Below are 20,618 nucleotides of genomic sequence, written 5' to 3'. Positions count from 1 at the left end.
ACGGCATGTCAATCCCCTCTCACTATGGTGCTATGGGTTAGCAAGCCCACTCTTACAAAGACGACTAAATGCTGTTTTTATGTTTTACCGATGCTCGCCTAAAATATGCTTTTGCAGACTTTCTGCTTTTGTTTAATGATGGCTCTACAGCACAAAACAATAAAAGATTATTCAACTGAATATAATTTCCACATCAGCCACCTCCAAAGAATCACCAGATGAGCCTGTTCAACATAACTGGACCTCATACAAACCCACTCAACCCACCTCCATCCAAAGGTTCTGACTCTATACTTGAGGCCATTCCCAGAAATCTACACATTTAATACAGTACATCTTTTCCTTGGACTAAACTTTGAAAACACTCTTTTAGAGGGCCATCTTTTTTCTATGTTAGACATATGGATTTAATTACTTTTTGAGAAGCACTGTTCTAAACAGAAGCACAATTTGATGGAAGTAAATAGCAATGACCTCTGCCCTTTATTACAGCCATATCCTTACACTATCATGATACCCATTATGCTGTACTCAATTCTTGCAAGCTCTCTCTCTCTCTTTCTCGCTCTCGCTCTTGCTCTCTTTCTCAATAAACCACTAAATGTGAGTTGTTTAGGTATAAGAAGTAGTTTTTTTGTGTCTGTATACCTCATATACCTCATACAATGCGGCAGAGAGAAGTCACTCAATTAATGTGTGTAGAAATGTAGAAATGATCATTTGCAAGTATTTTCAAGCTTTTATCTCATTTGTAGCAAGATTTATAACTAGGTTCACTAAATCATCATCATTCATCACCATGTCACTTTGAGAGGCTACAAAACGTGTCATCCTACATGAGAAGCATATTGCTCGATTAATAAATTGCCCCTTAATCCTTAAAAATTGATGGATTAATTCATCACTACCTGATCCTTAAAATTTATTAGAATTTGGCCAGGGATGTTGCAGCTAATCCATGTAATCCCTCTCTGGTATGCTAGAATTAATTTATAATCAGTTGCCTTATTTTCTAAATGTTGAATACTAATGTAGAATCAGAAACCCAGAAAAGGATCATTGTGGAGAAGGAAGATAATTTAGGTAGTGGAAAGGGAAAGGAAAAAAGAGAACAAAAAAAAAAAAAGGATAGTCCCTAAAACTCATCTAGCCCTTAATACAACTGATAACTCTGATAACTGGCTCTAGGGTCCCACATAGTTAAGCTACAATAAGCTACAACATCAAACAACTTACATTAGAGGATTATATACAACTTACATTAAGGGATGCAAACTGCATCCTCTCTGCTGAGAACTGAATCCTGTTGACTATGTCAGGCTAATTCCAAAGACCTTTAATCACTTTGCCAACCAACAAACTGTCTACAAATAAATCAAATACCAAACCTAAGCCATCCTAATTTGGTCATTTTATATCCCTTTGCAACCTCACAATTACATATCTAGCGATTATTTTTCACTACTGTAAACAGCTAAAAGAGCATAATATAATTTAAACAGCTCTACCACTCACTAGATGTGTGACCAGTAGCAAGTTAAATTTAACACCTCTTCACCTCAATTTTCTCAAATATAAAACAAAGATTATTATGGTGCATACAGCATGTTGTATCACAAGAGTTAAATAGGATGTTTGTGAGTACTCAACAAATGGAAGCTATCACCTATTAAAAACTGAAGCACAGAGAAGTGACTCCTAAATTATAAAGTTAATAAATTGAAAATCTTGAAATTGTTATCACCCAGAAATACTACATACACCTCTTCAGGGGAAAAAAAAAATAGCCATCCTAAATTTTTTCTGAAATCAAGTTACTGAACAGCTGAGACTAAAACATCAAAATTCTTTTGACCGTTCCCTCAGAAGTAGTCCTACTTCCAACACCCGTGTTGGGAGACAATTGTCCATGGGTCTCTCATGTTTCCCCACGTCATGTGAACAGAATGGGGAGAACCGCTGCTGTGGACTACCTCTTCAAGAATAACAGCTTTGGAAGACAGACAGCACTTCTCCCTCCACAGAGGAGGACAGATTAGTTTTTGTTGCTCAGGAAAATAAAAGTAATCTGTAGGGCAAAAGTTAGGCAGGTTTGCTGGCAGGCCCCTTTTAGAAGATTGGGGTTTCCTAGGCTCAGGATTCCTTGGCTGGGACACAAACTCACAGCATGTACAGTGTGTAATTGGACTACTCAGCCTGGCTCCCATTGGATCTGAGGGCCTGGGGTTTCTGACGTGAACACAAGCGCAAGATGCCTGCTGTTAGGACCAAGTCCACCGTGTCTGACTCAGGGAATCTCCTCAATCTTTAAAATTGTGGTGGACTAGCTTATTAGCTTGCAAGAAGGGTCAAAAATCAGACCTCTGGCAGTTCTTGGTACAACATACCTTGTTGAGTCTGCTTCCATAAAAATGTTCACTGAGCCATCGCCATATCCTCAAACTCTCACCATAATTTAACTGACTCATACATTTTGTCTTCAGTTCTTTCCTGAGCATGCATTTCACACCCTGCTTAAATTAAGTCTTAGTGTCTCTAGAACAATCCTTCTCAAAGTGCGCCCAAGATGCAGGAGCAGCATCACCTGGGAACAGGTGAGACATACAAATTCTCAAAACCCAAACTACACCTACAGAATCAGAAACTCTTGGGGTGAACCCTATCAATCTGTTTCTACAAGACCACCCAGTGATTTCAATGTGCACTAAAGATGAAAAGCACTGCTCTAAAATAAAAACCCATAGTACTGTTCAAGCAGAAGAAGTATTATATTGTGTAAAAAGCAAGCTCTTGAGAAATAAAGCTGTGAGAAATAAAATAACAACAATTTGTTCTAGCCTTCTTTGTTTTTTTTTGAATACATGAGGCAGAAGTCCCTGATTGGATGGATATCAATTCAGAAGTTTAATCATGATTGAGAGTCTTACTTTTACTAATTATTATAGTTTATGATCTGAGTTCCTGAGACAATTGACTTTAATTTGGAAACAAAAATAATAACAAGGAAAAACATTTGCCTTTTTGACAAAATATGCAAAATGACTGCATGATATGTCACAGAATACAATATTAAATGTATATAGAAACTGTAGAAATGTTATTAAATCCTCAATAAAATGTCCTACAATAATTATAATTAAAATGCAATTTATAATTATCTAAAATTATCTTCTTATTTTTCTTTTTTGAAATATATTATTGACACATACTGCTTTATATTTACAGTTTCATAATTCTCCCCTTTCTTCCTTCCATTCTCTCTTTCATGGATACAGGAAAATAAATGGACTCAATCTGGCTTACTTCTTATGAGCCCACTACTCATTATTTGCAGGAATGTGTGTAGGCTTCATGGTTTCATTTTAAGTATGTTGATTACCAAATAAAGCATAAAGCACAAAAGTTTATGCAAAGTAGAAGGGGAAAAGCGCTATACTTATAAGAAAATATTCAAATCTTTGTACGACTCAGGTAACATAAAAGAATTGATGAAGTACACAACCATTTAAAAAGAAAGAAAAAAGTGTGGAGAGGCCACTTTTCACTGTCAGATAGTTTGTGTGAGGCTCTACCTTCCTGTAAACCTAAAAATGTATCAAAATTCATGTGGATTTTATTAGAATATGAAAATAGAAAAGACACAATTGAATTGAATATGATGCAAACTCACATCACAAAAAGATGTAGTGTAACAGATTGAGAAGTACCTTTAAAGTTATTTTTTGGGGGCCGGCCCAGTGGCTCAGGCGGTTAGAGCTCCGTGCTCCTAACTCCGAAGGCTGCTGGCTTGATTCCCACATGGGCCAGTGGGCTCTGAACCACAAGGTTGCCAGTTCAATTCCTCGAGTTCCGCAAAGGATGGTGGGCTCTGCCCCCTGCAACTAAGATTGAACACGGCACCTTGAGCTGAGCTGCCACTGAGCTCCCAGATGGCTCAGTTGGTTGGAGCACATCCTCTCAACCACAAGGTTGACGGTTCGACTCCCGCAAGGGATGGAGGGCTGTGCCCCCTGCAACTAGAAATGGCAACTGGACCTGGAGCTAAGCTGCGCCCTCCACAACTAAGACTAAAAGGACAACAACTTGACTCTTGGAAAAAAGTCCTGGAAGTACACACTATTCCCCAATAAAGTCCTGTTCCCCTTCCCCAATAAAAAATCTTTTTTTTTTTAAATTATTTTTTGGTACTTTCTACTTTTTTGTTTTTAAGTCAAATCAGAAGGCAAATCTAAAATCTTCAACTCTCTTTAAAGACCTTTACTAGATGCAAAAATATAAATAAATATATGACAAAAGAACATATTTTTATAATTTGTCTTTAGTTTCATATATGTATACATATAAATTGGCATATGCAACAAAAACGAAAAATGAATTTAAAAACAGATTAGCAAGAAGAACAGATTAAAAATTCTACAAAATTTATTTTTATATCTTACATTAGAAACTAACATAAAAGGTTTATACCGTCAGTAAAAGATCTTTTCATATATAATTTCTCTTTCAGCATTTTATAATCTTTACAATGTTTATCACTATATTTCCCGCATCATAATTCAAGAGTTTTAAAACAGCCTGAATTATTAATTTTCCAAATGAACTCATAGATTGACATCCATTACCTTCTACTGCCCCCGAACTGCTCTTTAAATAGATATCTGACGCATTTGACGTGGGCAGCTACTCCACATAAATTTAAAATACTAGTAAATGCAAAAACTTCCCAATATTATGTGCTGACTAAAAATATTACACTAGCTGTTCACTCAGCTATTCTGAATATAGTTCTTAAGATTTTATTTTTAGTTAAAATTTTGTGCAGGGCTTATTCAAGAACAATTCAGAAAACCATAAAACATGTATTGAGTTTGAAAATATGAGAGTATTTATCAGTGCTTGTTTCTTCATCTGTAAAACAGAGATAGTAGTGCCAGTTTTACAGAATTATTAAATTAAATGAGATTTTTGTGAAACAAACATAGCAGTAGTATCTTTGTCAAAATTAGCTATTACTAATTAAGAAGATTAAAAAAGAGTTTTGTCTTACTGAGGGTATAATCAAACAGGTATATATCATTCTGGTCTAAATATACTGCAGTGCACCCAAGATCCTGTCAGATTACATCTGATTCACTCACCTTCAATCCTTTTAATTTTACAATAATGATTTGTCATCTCCAGTACTCCTCCTCCCCTCTCCTCCCTTTGATTCTTATTACATCAAAGGGGATTTGTTTCTTTTACCTCAGGCTACTCTTTCACTGCTAGTAAACTATTTATCATTCCTGTCATGTTATCTTAATTTCTTTTTACTTTTAAATAATTTACCATTGAGTTTAACTAACTCTCACAGGCTGCCAAGTTAGAGAGTGGGCTGGCTTAAAAAAATGTGATCATAGACTGTAGCCAAATTTTCCATTTTATTTATGTTGCTATGGAAACAATCCTCCCCTCCCCCATTTTTGTTGCTACATTGGGGTGAATGTATCACATATTCTGTGGTACATAAAAGTGTGTACTGTGTGCTCCTCTCCCACTCGTATAATTTTTCTTCCCAGGATTTAGAAAATCACTATGATATGCAAATCAATCAATCAGATCCGTAAAATATGCAATTTACTAGGTTTTTTTTAATATCAGAAACTACTAATCTGAAAAAAAACATGTCATTCTTGTTTCCCTCTTTTCTAGAGAATGTGTTTTTAAATTGCTATAAAATATAAAGCAGTTCTTTAGTTTTTACGTTAACTTGAGTAATACAAGTATTATTTCTCCTTGTTCTCGTGAATTTTAACAATTTCAGTAAAAAATGTAACAGAAAATGAAATTATCAAAGTTCTCTTAATAATTCTATTATTATCCTATAATTTTCTGCTCATATTTCTTGGATATAAATTTCTAAGAAATGACAACATTTTAAACCCTTAGCTCTCAAATGGAAATTTCCAAATGGTTTATTTTATTTAATTTTAAGAAAAATTAAAATTGTATATTCATTATATGATGTGCATGATATTCATTAAGAATCATAGTTAAAATATGCATAGCTCTTTACAATTTATGAAATGTATTTAAAGATGGTATCTCAGTTGACCATCAAAATAAGATATAAATAACAATAAAGACTGACATCTTTCCAGTAGTTACTCTTTGCCAAGCACCTCACAGAAAATTATCCCATCTATTAATATCTTTCTTACATACTCCATAGATACTGGTATCATTAGTTCCATTTATACAGGAGTAAACAGACTTCAGAGAGTTTAAGTTGCCTTACATTACCTGCTTTCTGAAGCCTGTTTACTCCTCTGTAAATGGAGCTAATGGTAGTATCTACTAATTGTGTAGGAAAGATAAATGGGATAATTTCTATAAGGTGCTTGACTAGGAGAAAGTGGTGAAAGAGATGGAATTTGAATAAGGTTACCTATTCCAGATCCCTTGCACCATCCCACCTGATAAAAGAAGTTATACTACCCTGCTCTCAATATCACATAAGTGAAAAAATAACTATGAACATGGAGTAATTCCTTCTCATTCACTGTACAATAGAGAGTAGCTCAGCTATGTATCAAACAACCAATGAAGTATTTTTTAAAAGTTTCCTTCAGCATTTATTAGACTTTTTGTTCACTTTCTAAATTAGTAACATTTTTACAAGTGATCATTTTTCTCTCCTCACTGCATTCCACTGTTTTGCTGCAGCATTCATAGGCCAGGACAATAGCTTTATGAGATAAAGATTCAAGGTAAGCGTTACCCACCCTGATAACTCAATAGTGTTATTGTCAATAAGAATGAATATCAACACTAAAATAAAAGATCAGATCAAAACAAACAAAAAATGTGTAGGCGAGGTAGGGTTTCCTCCTCAGAAACTCGATTAATCCTTACTTCTTCCAGAAGGATCTATGATATCTATAATCAAAAAGGCGAGTGAAGGGGAAGGATGATGCTTACTTTTGCCACATAGACTATTTTCTCTGACACACTTTGGGAGGGCACATGAGATGTTCCTGTGGGGATTCATTTACCTAAGGTATCTAGGAGCTTTTAAGAAAATAATGTATCCAAAAGAAAGGGGAAATAGAAACAAACTCATCTGCTCTAAAGAAATGGGTCATATTTGAAAAATGTGGACAAGATTATTTCTGAGTGAAGCCTATTTAATATACCTCTAAGTGTTTTTATCCCAGGCCCCAAAGACTCTTGAAAGAAAATACTAAAAATCATTTCACCAAAATTTCTGTAAGGCACTAAAAACACAAGGCAGTGCAACTTTGATGTGTGTTATAGAGTGGAGCGAAATGGAGGGTGCAGGGGATTTCCTGTCATTGGAATTACTGGGGCATGAACCAAACCAACTCAGTAGGCTCAAAAATGCCCCAGACCTGACAGAGATAAAAGGTTATGATCATATGCAGAGAGAGTCTCAAAGAAGTATGTTCAGAGAAAAACGTTTTTTAAAGTTTATTATATCCTATTTTTATCTCCAGATTGGGTAACAAGTTATGGCAAAGGAAACAGAATGCATGATTTCTGGATAAGTGATCTAGAAAAGTGTCAGGTCCTCGAATAATATTGTTTTGTTATAATGTTGATGAGATACCATAGGAACTTAACTCTTGTTTACATCAGTTAGTCTGTGGTCTTACTTAACACATAGGCAGAATACTAACGGGATTATTTAATGGGTAAGCAGAGAAACAGAGACTCATGAGTAGGACTCCAGAAAGACAGAACAGGCTGCATTTGTGCTTAAATTTTTCCCTGCTTGGCCAATAGTGCTTGAAAGTTTCTCCATCCGAGATTCACTCATTTGGACTAAACATGTATTACCTGTTCCTAAGTGCTCTTAAATTGAAATATCTATGGTAATAATCACTATGAGTTTTCTTAGCATGGAATTACTACAAATGAGCATATAGATGAGAGACAAACAGGATACTAGAAAATGGGAAATTTCTCAGCAGTTCAAAAGCAAAGGAGAACAAAGGATGATTTCAGAATAAGAGTTACCACCTGATTATGGCACGTCTGGGTCAAGTTTCAGAGCAGTGGATCCTGGAGAGTAATGGAAGAGTACAGAAGAACTTGATTCTCACAGAAAAGGATACAGAAGAGAGAAGAGCTCACACAGCAAAGTTTCTGTAGGAAAAACTCAACTTTCATCCATGGAGTTGTTATTGAGTTTCCACTATGCTACTTCTGGAAAGACATAGATGAGAGTAGTAGCTGCATTAGGGCTACTCAAAGGGAGAGACATGATTTTGCTTTAGGAAGAGTTGAAGTTATCTTTTTAAATTATGGATGAACTAAAAGTTTACATTAATAAATGGAAGGATAGGAGCCACAAACTTTATTACAGAAGGTATATTTCAAAGGTAAGTGATTTAGAATGAATTCGTAATGTGAAAGAATTATCTAAGCCTACCCTACCTTGAAAAAAAATTACCTGTTAAAGAGTTCGCAATGTAACAGTGTGATGTCCAATCATGAAAAATTGCCATTTTTAGACTCTTTAGTGAATGTTTTTTAAGAGGCAGAGATGCAAAATTTTATAACACACACCAATAACCTCAGAAGCCAAAATGGTATTATTATTCATCTCCAAGAAAGAATCATCTACATAGCAAGATTCTACTGCCCTTGTTCTATGCATGAAGAATTCAGTTTATCAATGAGTTTTGGTTTTTTTATTGTGAACGCGGGCCAATGTTTAATTGCTTCATATTCATAATTGTATTAACTTTGAATAAGTCATTTTAAATTAAAAAAAATGTTTGTTCTATTGCATAAAGGAGATTAATTACTAAAAGACAATAGCAATCCTTCGCTATCATTCAAACAGGCAGAAAAGCATGGCCACCTAATGAGGATTCAGCTTCATTAACTTTCCTCATATCTCACTTGTAATATAAAAGACCATCATATTCAATTCCCAGAAAGATAAATTCAATCAACCCAATAGGGTATGCATTTGTTTATACCACCTTTACTCATTCATTACCTAATTGCAATCTCATGCTCTCTTCAAATTGCAATGGCATCTTCTTAAATATTCTCTGATAGAACTTTGGATTATTTTCAATAGAATAATCGAATTTTCTCAATATCCTTAAACCCATCACCATTTCCTCCTGACATGATTTCAAAAAATCAAAATACAATCATATGTTGTCAAAAATTGGAAGGAATCTTAGAGGTCATTGGGTCCATCTCTCTCATTTTACAGAACCACAAACTGGATGATATAAAGGACCTGTCTGGGCATTAAAAAGTCAATAAGGACAACTAAAATATATTTTTGATAGAAAGGAAGGTATGCTATTGAATGATACTACAAAATTACAAAATACATTCCATTATATTTACAGGCAAACAATTCACATTTAATAAGTATACTGCTAATGAGGGCAATGATGAATACTCTGATCATAAAGAAGATGAAGGTTTTATGCACAACTCCAATAAATCTACAACATACAAAGATTTGCTTTTCTTCCCTCATTCTGATCTCCATATGATGTGCCTAATATATAATTATTTATTAAGGATTTGTAATGAGAAATCTAAGAGCTAAGCGGTCATAAAGTCATTAATTTATTTTAACTATTAGTATAAAATATGTGCTTACACATATTGACTGTATATTTTATACTATTTAAGATATATTTTTGCATCTATTCTAGTGTGCATACTTACTTAAATATCTTTATATTTCCAGTTTGGGAAATAATTTTTCAAAAGATGTTACTTTAAAAGACTTTTACAATATTAGTTTTCTGATAAAAGCTTTGAGAGTTTCCCAAAGCAATCTGGATTTATGGAGCTGCTTTTCAGCAGAAAGGTGTTTAATTAGGTTGTCTCACACGTCTCTACATCTGAAAACCTAATCACCACCTTCAAACTCAAAGAACACAGACAAGTTGCTTTCAGTATTATCCTGTACAGAACCTTTGGTTTTTCTTTCCACTCATTTCCACCTTCTATCTGGGAAAACTTGACTTTAATAGTATTTTGGATTTTTTTAAATCAAAGTAATTAAAAAAAGAAGTCAAACAAATTCACAACATGAATAAACCCAACTAATTTCCTTCTCTTATAAAGGGGCATGTGTGTGGATGTATGCATGTGTGTGTGTGTGTGTGTGTGTGTGTGTGTGTGTGTGTGTGTATGTGTAGTAAACTTCAAGCACAGTAGGAATTTGAAAGCAGCAAATAAAAAAACAGGAACAAAAAGTAAATAGAAAACTAAATTATAATATTAGTGGATATAGTTCAAAGAAACAGGCTGCAATATATAGTCTTACATATAATTTTCTCTCAATTAGGACTCACATTCATTTTAGAAACCCAAAGAAAGATTATCAAGATTATCACGACGTACTGAAAGCTAAAGTCTCACACCCACCAAAAAACAAAAGAAAGAAAATTAACCACACGCTACAAAGAACTGATTAAAGTCAGATTTTCAGAATTTCATGCATTTTTTAAAATGTATGACTAATCTGTAGCCCTCTCTACTTTGCCATGATGTGTGTGTGTATAATACACGTGTGTGTATACACACACACACCCCCACACACATATATATACTCCTGCCCTCAAGAATTTTACAATTTAATGTAGAAAAACACAGAAGAAAATTTGCTTTAAAAAAAATAGCATGACTAATGTAGTATACTAATTCACTTAATATTCAATGGGATCCAAAGGGTACATAAATAAATAAATGGAACATGACATTTAATCACTTAGCATTGAATGCCAATCATGGTGTTGGGTAATTTCATAATAGCCTTATCAATAGGTATCATTACTGAATTAAAGGTGTACACACCCTTTCCGAAAAGGGTGCAAGGTCTCTAGCTAATTAAACAGAAAATACATGCATACATATATGGCACATATATGTGTAAACATATATAATACATATGTGTGTGTGTGTATATATATATATATATATATATATATATATATATATATACTTTTTTTTTTTATTGGCTAATGAAATGGATCTCTAAAGGTGGAAGAAAATTTAAGAAATGAAGATGTACATGGTCTGTGCCATGCAGAAAAGAGAGACTGAAAAAGAGTTGATTTCAATTTTTGAGTCTAAATGGAGTATGGAGACTGCATAGGGAAGAAGCAAAGTAAGGAGAGCTAAATATTTTTACAGAAAGTTATTCCTACAAATAATGAATTCTTTCTAAGGAGACTAAATCCTGTCAAATAGAAGTTCATTTTGTTTAGCTAAGTGTCTAATTGGGTTTATACATTCAAGTTTGGGAATCAAGCTAAAAAAAGTAGAATTACTCTGCATATGGTAAAATAAAGCTACAATTCTAAGGCAATTCTGGATTGTGTGAGGAAAGGAAGAAGACACTTCAAGGAGGTATGTATATATAGAATAAATGAAAAGAGACATCATTGACAATTTCTCATTTTTGGATAGTAAAAAATGTTTTTTAATAATAGGGAAGCTTAATTTTCAATTCAGTCTTATTATTTTGAGGTGCATATGGAATCTGGGAAACTAGGTAGAGATTTCAATGTTTGGGGATGGGAAACTAGTGCTTAGAGAACATGAAAGTATTGACTTGTTAGTTATCTTCTTATACGTGAAAATATTAAATGTGATCATAGAAAGAGAATATAAAAGAGAATGGCCAAGGGATTTGAGGTCCAGTCCTAGAGAATCATCTGTTTGTTAGACAGAAGAATCAACTGAACCAGTAAAGAAAACAAAGTAAGAATTCAAGATGCTTCAGATTTGGTTCCAAAATGTACATGTCAGGAGTTGAAATAGTCGGGGTGTATGTATTAAATCAACTCCCTATGCCTGCAGGTCAACTGAATGATAGATTTTCCTGTGTTCTATTCAATAACTCTCCATTGTTTTTATATTTTCTATGTAGGTCTTCAAATGATAATAACTCGAGCAGCTATTTCCTTTTTAAAAAATGTACCATCTAACAAAAACTACACACACACACACACACACACACACACACACACACACAAATTCTGTCTCTATACCTTTCAGAGTGCCTCCCAAAAGTATTACTCTCTTGTACAATGGTATCTGTTCTGACCTACATAGAAAATGTTAGTTGATTAACGATATTTTAGTTATAATTTCCTTGAAATAAAAAAGATTATTTTATCAAGTCACCCTCAAATCATCTGTTAAACTGAAACTAGATTCCTTTTGTTCTAATTCCTAATTCCCTTTGCCTGATGCTTTTTCTGCCAGATTATATTGGTGAGCTGTGTGCAGACCTCAAAGGGTGCACAAAGATTTAACCTGAAACTTTATAGCTAGATTTGGATAGAGAACTGCATTTTACCAGGGCTCTAACCCCTCATAATCCAAAATACTAAATAAGACCAAACAGGTAAAAGAATGCTTAAACACTGTTAGTGTTAGAGCTGGAAATATTTCTGAAGTAACTTCAAACAATACACATTTACACATTATCTATTTTTTGATGACTAAGGGCCTCATGACAATATCCAATTAATCTCTTCTACCATGTGTGTCCAAAATAGTCCTGGGCAAACTGACAGATATCTGGGATATTTTAGCAGTCTTTGGAATTAATAATTGCTTTCATTGTAGTTTGCCAAATCTTTTGAGATGTGTGGGATTGTGGGAGGTATTTTTAAGTCTTAAAAAAATGTAACATGAACAAAATAAAATCTCATTTATGTAGTGCAACTTTTAATCTAATACATTAAAAATGAATCTAAGTAAAACATGTATTACACCAGAACACACCATAATCGATGGAAATGCAAACTACATTACAGTGAGTATAAATAAATTAATGTGCTAACTTTCTTAGTTTAGAGTTTTCTAAATCATTTTGGCAATGATTTAGAAACCTTGTGGAATGCTTGAGTTTTTATCCTCCCCTCAAATCTAACCAAAATTCAATATTTGAAGCATGTGTGTTATTAAAAACAAATGTATTTAGCATGCTAGTTAGGAAATTTGATATGTGATAACTTTATCTTTGATTAGCTGCTTTATAATCTGAAAATTCATTTTGTGGTCCTGAATGAAATCCAAGATAATATTTATAAATATTTCAAAATATCCCCTTTGTCTATTATGTGTATTTTATCAACTTTATTTTATGAATTTAAAAAAATAGAATATCTATATAACTGCTTTCAGACATGTATCCCTATGTTCATTGCAGCATTATTTATGATGGCCAAGACATGGAAACAACCCAAGCGTTCTTTGATAGATGACTGGATAAAGAAGATGTGGTACATACATACAATGGAATATTACTCAGCCATAAGAGAAGATAAAATACTGCCATTTGTGACAACATGGATGGAGCTTGAGATTATCATGTTAAGTGAAATAAATTAGAAAGAAAAAGTCCAGAACCATATGCGTTCGCTCATATGTGGGATATAAAACTGAAACAAATGAACAAAACAAACAAACAAAAACTCTTAGACACAGACAAAGTTTAGTGGTTACCAGAGGGAAGGGGGAGGAGAAGGCAGAAAAGGGTAAAGGGGGTCAAATATATGGTGATAGAAGAAGAACTGACTGGATGGTGAACACACAATGTGATATATAGATGATGTATTATAGAATCATACACTTGAAACCTATGTAATTCTATTAACCAGTATCACCCCATACATTTAATAAAAAAAGGTTTTTGGCATCAATTATGCATACTTTGCTCTCGTAGCAAATCCCCTTAAATGAGGAAGTGTATATTGAATTACATTTCTGAAATTAACCAACCTTATTAGAGTAAGATTTCAAAGTAGCTGCTAAAAGTCCTATGCATCGCCACATGAGTTGGCACCAGTCTCTGGCAGGCTCTCCACTGTTCCCCCATGAGCTGCTCAGTAGAGCTGGGTATCCGTTACCATCAGCAACCTCCAGCTGGGGCAGCCTGCCTGCAGTGGTTCTGGTAGCCTTGTCACAGCACAAGAGCTCCTGTGATTATCTCAACTCTGCCCTTCACGATGACAAATGTCATCATGCTTTGTGTCAAAATAACAAATCACAAGTAAATAAACTTCTTCAAGTTCATACAGAGTTAGGAAAAATAGATCTCAATTTCTCAACCGGAAACAGCAAAAATGAACTTTTTTTTCCCCCTTAATGATTTGCATGTAGGTGCACATATGGAAATACCATGCAATGATTGAGGTATTTACATGGTAGATCTCAAGCTCATTTTTCCTTAAATCTTTTTTTTTTAATGAACTGTAGCTAGTAAGCTAAAGTCAAAGCAGAATCATTAGAAATCTTAATCAGAAAAAAGGGCAAACAAAACCCCTTTGCATTTTTATTTGATATATATTATGATACCTTTTAATGAAAACATAATTGAGAAAACATTCTCAGATTATGAGAAAGGGCATCAATTACAATATTTGGCAAAGGTCAGATCAGGGAGAAGGGAAGAAGAAAGAGAGGAAAATCTTCTGTAGGTAATAAAGAAGAATCCTCAAATGTTATCCTAGAATGAGATAAGAGACTGAAAATACTTGATAGATGGAGAGTGACGAGGCCGAGAGAGTAAGAGACTGAGAGTAAGAGGGAACGCGTGTTCTTCCAAGCAGTCACGTGAACGTAATCATAATAGCAAAGGCAACAGTTTGAATTTCACTCTCCTATTTACACAAAGTATTTTATCTGCATTTTAAAAAATTTTTAATTAGTGAACTATACTCAAAATATTTTTTTCAGATTTACAGTACATCTCGATTCAATGGTATCATTGATTAACTTTCATTTACAAAATCATTTGACCTACAGTCTGTCAAAGACACTGCACCTGGTGTCAGGGAAGCAGCTATGAAACAGAGTCCCTGCACTGAAGAATTACATAGTATCCAAAGACAGATAGATAAGACCACCACTATCCAGGTTGATGACCAATTGGATGGAAGTGAGTAGTGTGCCATGAGAACGCATAACGGAATGCCTAATGTAAAATGGGGTAGGCTTTAACATTAGGGGAGGACCCAGGGAGAAGGCAATTTCTGAGCTGTGTCTTAAGATCAAACAGGAGGAGTTAATCAAGTAAGGAAAGTAATGATGTCTGTTCAAAGTATTTTGATTAAGGCATAGAGTTTCGAATTGGAGGCTGATGATGAAAGATGAGGTTAGATAGTAGGGTACAGATATTTAAAGATCTTGCTTGTTATCAGAACTGGATTATTTTTTTAAATAGGTTTTTAGGACACCGTTAAGTGTAGTTAACTGCCTTTCTTTCTTACAATGTCAAATCTCCTTTCCATGACATAGGATGTTATTGCCTCCAGATCCTATAATTTTCTAATCACTCTCAGGTATTAATAAAACCCCTCTGGCCTAATGAAATCTCTATCAATTGAACATTTCAATCCTACTGAAGTTTGTCCTGACTCAGGCAACGAAGCTTACAAAATAATTTGCACTATTTTTCACCAGGCTCTTTAACTACCCTCCTTCACTTGCTGCAACCCTTAATAGTTGGCTCATGGGAAGGAGAGATAATGACAGAAAAGGTCTTCCTCATATGCAGAGAGTTACAATTTGATAACGGTGGGTGTGAAGAAATCCCAGTGCTAAGTCTGTTTCTTGGGAAGCCTTAGCCGTTCTAGAGAAATTCCCTCACTAGAGATCTCTAAAAGTGATCACATAGAAAGGGGGATTCCTTTTCCAGCTAGCCTGTGATTCTGGTAATCCACAGCCAAGCTCTTTTGGTTAGGGACACCTTGACTGCCATCAGGTATCCTCTTTGCTTTTTATTAGTACGTACCTAGCCTCAAAGTAAGACATTAGCTAAAGCTGAAACTAGACTTGGAACCATTTTGCAAATCCTACATACATAGTCTAACATAACTCTCTTTAGAGGAGGGATACTTGGCACTCATGAACCTCAGTTTTGGGGCCTAGCCAAAATTCCCAGACAAGAAGTGTCTCATATTAACAGCCAGTTGAAGATGCTATAAGGTTTGGATTTTATCATCAAGACAATGTCACTGAAGAATTCTATGGCAGATGCTTGGAAAGATAAACAGGAGTGACATACCCAGGTAGGGGGAACCCTGTTGGATAATTATTGCATTAATATAATGGGAAGAAAATGATGATACCTCAGATCTAACCAGGGTCATTAGAAATGGTGATTTGGAAAAGATTCAAGAAATAGCAAGGAGGTAGAATTGAGATGATATAGGCCTAGAGGGCCTAGAGATATTGTTGTTTATTGTTCTTTTTTAATGGTTCACTAGTTGGTTTGTTTGTAGATTTATTTGCTTTAAAGAAATAACAATAGAAAATAGCAATACTTGATAAAAAAGAGAAAAGTCATTAAAGAGTGGGGAATGACATCCAAATAACAAGAGATTACTCGACTTGAACAAAATACAGTATGATTCACCGGAGTCAGAAATAAAGGTGGTAAATGAAGATAGTTATAGATGAGAATAAGTTGCTCAAAGAAATTAAGGAAATTCCCACCTGATACCCTCTATTATATGTCTGAATGGAGAGGTCAGTTGCTGTAAAATGAAAGAGGATATGGTAGAATAGAAAGAAAGTAGCACAGGTTTAAAATAATACTTTTTTTTTTCTTTTTTGGAGAGTTCAGTGACGGCGTTATCTAGGGATAAACAGATCGTATCATCCTCAATTTTTTTTTTTAAGAAAAATATATCCTTTTCTTATATAAATTGAAAAAATCAAAGTACTGGATAAAAACAAACCAATACACAATAGTGGTTAGTCTTAAGCACTTATCACATAAATTACTTGACTGTTGTAACAGAAAATATGTTACTTCATTAGAGATTAAAATTTATATAGAGATGAACTTTTATTAAAATTATTCAATTAAAAAACATGGTTATTGTGGCAGGATACAATAATTGGTAATATTCAAAGAAAAAATCTAAAATTTAAGGGTAATTTATGAGGTGAATAGAAATAGGATATCTTTAATTTCACTTTATCCATGGATCTCTGAATAATATATCTGATGTTTAGTTTCTTCAGAATACATTTCTAAATAAATGAATTTTTATACTTCAAGAATATTAGAAGTGTTGAAAATCATGTATGTGCTACAACTTTGTGAACCATAAATCACAACACAAATGTAAGGCATTCTACTGCAAAGACTAGAATTGACAGGCATATAATTTTCTAGTATATGAGGCAAAATAATGAACTACAAAAGGTCCTTTTATTTTGTGGTAAAAAATTTACTTTTAATGCACTGTGATATGTTACAAGCACCTAAAGGCTTTGTTAAACCTGGTCATTCTCCACAAATTTTGTTGTTACATGGATGTGCCATAGAAATGACACAGACGAGTTAGAAACCATTTATAGAACAATTAAACATTTAACTACAATTACCTTTAATACAATATGCAATAAAGTAAGATTTCCAAGAAGACAATTAAGCTACTTCTTTGATCCTTCTTGTATCTCTTTAAAAATCATCTATCTATCATCTATCTACCTACTACTCAGTGATTCTAACTATTTTTTAACTTAGCTTGTTATCTGAATGTCAGTGATGTCTAGTAAAAATATTACATACATATGAGATATATATATATATATATATATATATATTTTATGTATAGATATGGAATAAAGGAAATGATATACAGCATTTCTTTTTACCCACATTAAAAAAAACTTTTATTAAATGCCAGGGTCTGTAGTGAATTTGGGGAATAGAGAGAAGAATCCCAGTCACTGTCATCAATGAGCTCACTGTCCTGTGGGCATCCCATTCATTCCTATACCCTATAGCAAAACAGCAACAACAACAACAACAGTAAATGGATGTTGTATTCTATAAATCAAGCACTATGCTAAGCACTTTACAGGCATGGTCATACTGATCAGCATAACCACTTTACTAGCAGATACCATTAAGATGCACAATTCACAAATAAAAAAACCAAGGCACAGAGTGCCTAATTACCTAGAAAAGCAGAATTGGGGGTGGGGGGCATGTCAGTAGGTGCAAGAATACTATAGCCAATCGTGGCTCACCCACAAGAATTCTGTGTGAACCTGGGCAAGTCCTGTCCCCTCTCTGGACCTCAGTATTCCCACCTACAAAATGGAATGAATGCATGAAGATGTGTAAGTAACAAGGCTCTAAGATGATGGTTGCCAAGCATTGCTGCACATTAGACACACTGAGGAGCTTACAAATATCTCGATACCACAGTCAGATCTCAGACCAGTTAAATCAGAGTGTCTGGGGGTGGGAGCCAGGCATTGGTGTGCATGTAGAACTTTTAACAGGCCTGGGTTACCATCTAGTGTGGTATGATCATGGGAAAACAAGTTGGTCCCTTCCATTTACATTCAAACCAGTCAGATATATGCGAGTGAAAATGAGAGAGAGAGAGAGAGAGAGAGAGAGAGAGAGAGAGAGAGAGAGACAGAGACAGAGAGAGAGAGACAGAGAGGAAGAAGGAAGGAACAAAGGGAGGGAGAGTGCATGCCTTTGCCCTCTGGATTGCCATCAAGGAAAGAAAAGGGATTATGTAGGGGGTTCAGCTGCTGGGCAGCCACAAGGTGCTCTGAGCCCACTTCTAAGTACAAGTCAAAATGTCTTATCCATCCCCCAAGCTAAGCCCTCCAAGCCCAGTAACCCCTGAGGCTTTTTTGATATGGACATCGGTTAACGAGTTAGTTAAATTGTCTTAGAATTGTTTGCAAATATTGTACCCATACCCAAAACTTCAGAAAATTTTTGTGCATTTACAGGACGAAAAGGCACCGGATCCAATACTAGGAATACTCTCCATTTGAAAGGAGAGTTTTCCATCAAATTTTTTTTTTTTCTTTTTTAATTTTCAAGCTTTATCTGTTTTGATTTTTTTGTTTTATTTTAACTTTATTGGGGAATATTGGGGAACAGTGTGTTTCTTCAGCTCCAAGTCATTGTCCTTCAGTCTAGTTGTGGAGGGGGCAGCTCAGCTCCAAGTCCAGTCACCGTTTTCAATCTTTAGTTGCAGAGATTTAGTTGCACCATCCCATCCGGAAATTGAACCGTCAACCTTGCTGTTGAGAGCCCACGCTCTAACCAACTGAGCCATCCGGCTGTCCCTCTTGAAGCTCAGCAGCAGCTCATAGTCTTCAATTTAGTTGTGGAGGGTGCAGCTCATTGGCCCCTGGGGGAATCGAACTGGCAACCTTTCCGCTCAGAGCTTGTGCTCTAACCAACTTAGCCATCCGGCCTCCCCACCATCAAATTATTAAGTAATTTATAATTCAGGGTGGAGACTTCTCAAATCAGAATGGGACAGGTGAAGAAAATATTTCTATTGAAACATTTGAAGATGAAAATTTCTATTATTTCTAATATGATAAACATGACAAAGAGGATTTATTGAGCATGGCAAATGCAAGCTGCAATATGAATGGTTCTCAGTTTTTCATCATAATAGTTCCAACTCCTCATCTGGATGGGAAACATGTGGTATCTGGCCAAGTAATTAAAGGAATGGGTGTGGCAAGAATTCTGGAAAGTGTAGAAGTGAAAGGTGAAAAACCAGCCAAATTGTGCATTATTGGAGAACGTGGAGAATTGAAAGAAGGGGATGATTGGAGAACATTCCCAAAGGACGGCTCTGGTGACAGTCACCCAGATTTCCCCGAGGATGCAGATATAGATTTAAAAGATGAAGATAAAATATTATTAATAATAGAGTACTTAAAAAAAAACAAAAAAACATTGGAAACACTTTCTTTCAAATCCTAGAACTGGGAGACGGCCATTAAAAACTATACAAAAGTTTTAAGATGTGTGGAAGGCTCAAAGGCTTTTATCGAGAAGGCAGATACATTGAACTACAACCTGTAGCTTTAAACTGCCTGCTAAATGTTGGTGCTTGTAAACTGAAGATGTCAGATTGGTAGGGAGCAATCGACATTGTTTGGAGGCTCTTGAAATAGACCCATCAAATACCAAAGCACTGTACAGTTGAGCTCACGGATGGCAAGGATTAAAAGAATACGATCAAGCATTGGCTGAAATGAAGAAAGCTCAGGAGACAGCAACAGAAGACAAGCTATCCAGGCAGAACTGCTGAAAGTCAAACAAAAGATAAAGGCACAGAAAGATAAAGAGAAGGCAGCATATGCAAAATGTTTGCTTAATAAGGAATTCAGTTTTGCTTAAATATTATACATTGCTTGTATAAAGGCAATAAGAAAATCAAAGGGGTTTTGTCTGTTATATACAACCCCTAATGTGTACCTTTTGATACTTCAGTTCCTCATTGCTTACAGTTTAGGAATACTGATATGAGTTCACACTTAATAAAAGTGTCATAAAATACCGCCCCCCCCCCCCCCCGAGAGAAATAAAGAAAAAAAGAAAGGAAGGAAGGGAGGGAGGGAGGGAGGGAGGGAGGGAGGGAGGGAGGGAGGGAGGGAGGAAAGAAAGAAAGAAAGAAAGAAAGAAAGAAAGAAAGAAAGAAAGAAAGAAAGAAAGAAAGAAAGAAAGAAAGAAAGAAAGAAAGAAAGAAAGAAAAGAGAGAGAGAGAGAGGGAAAACGGATTAATGTAGAGAAAACCTAACACATGGTAATCCTCTTCCTCAAT

At 34.9% G+C, this 20,618-nt stretch overlaps 1 protein-coding gene and 1 pseudogene across 7 annotated transcripts in view; one reads left to right on the top strand and one right to left on the bottom strand.

Annotated features, from left to right (window-relative positions):
* CACNA2D1 (calcium voltage-gated channel auxiliary subunit alpha2delta 1) overlaps window positions 1-20,618 on the bottom strand; it is a 462,827-nt gene that overhangs the window by 219,006 nt on the left and 223,203 nt on the right. The window lies entirely within an intron of this gene.
* LOC109455362 (peptidyl-prolyl cis-trans isomerase D-like) lies at window positions 13,835-20,194 on the top strand (annotated as a pseudogene).

Source organism: Rhinolophus sinicus, chromosome 4 (assembly GCF_057876585.1).
Source record: "Rhinolophus sinicus isolate RSI-liver-muscle chromosome 4, RSI-T2T, whole genome shotgun sequence".
Lineage (NCBI taxonomy): Eukaryota > Metazoa > Chordata > Mammalia > Chiroptera > Rhinolophidae > Rhinolophus > Rhinolophus sinicus.
Note: the sequence above shows the minus strand (reverse complement) of the source record. Positions and strands in the feature narration are given on the sequence as shown.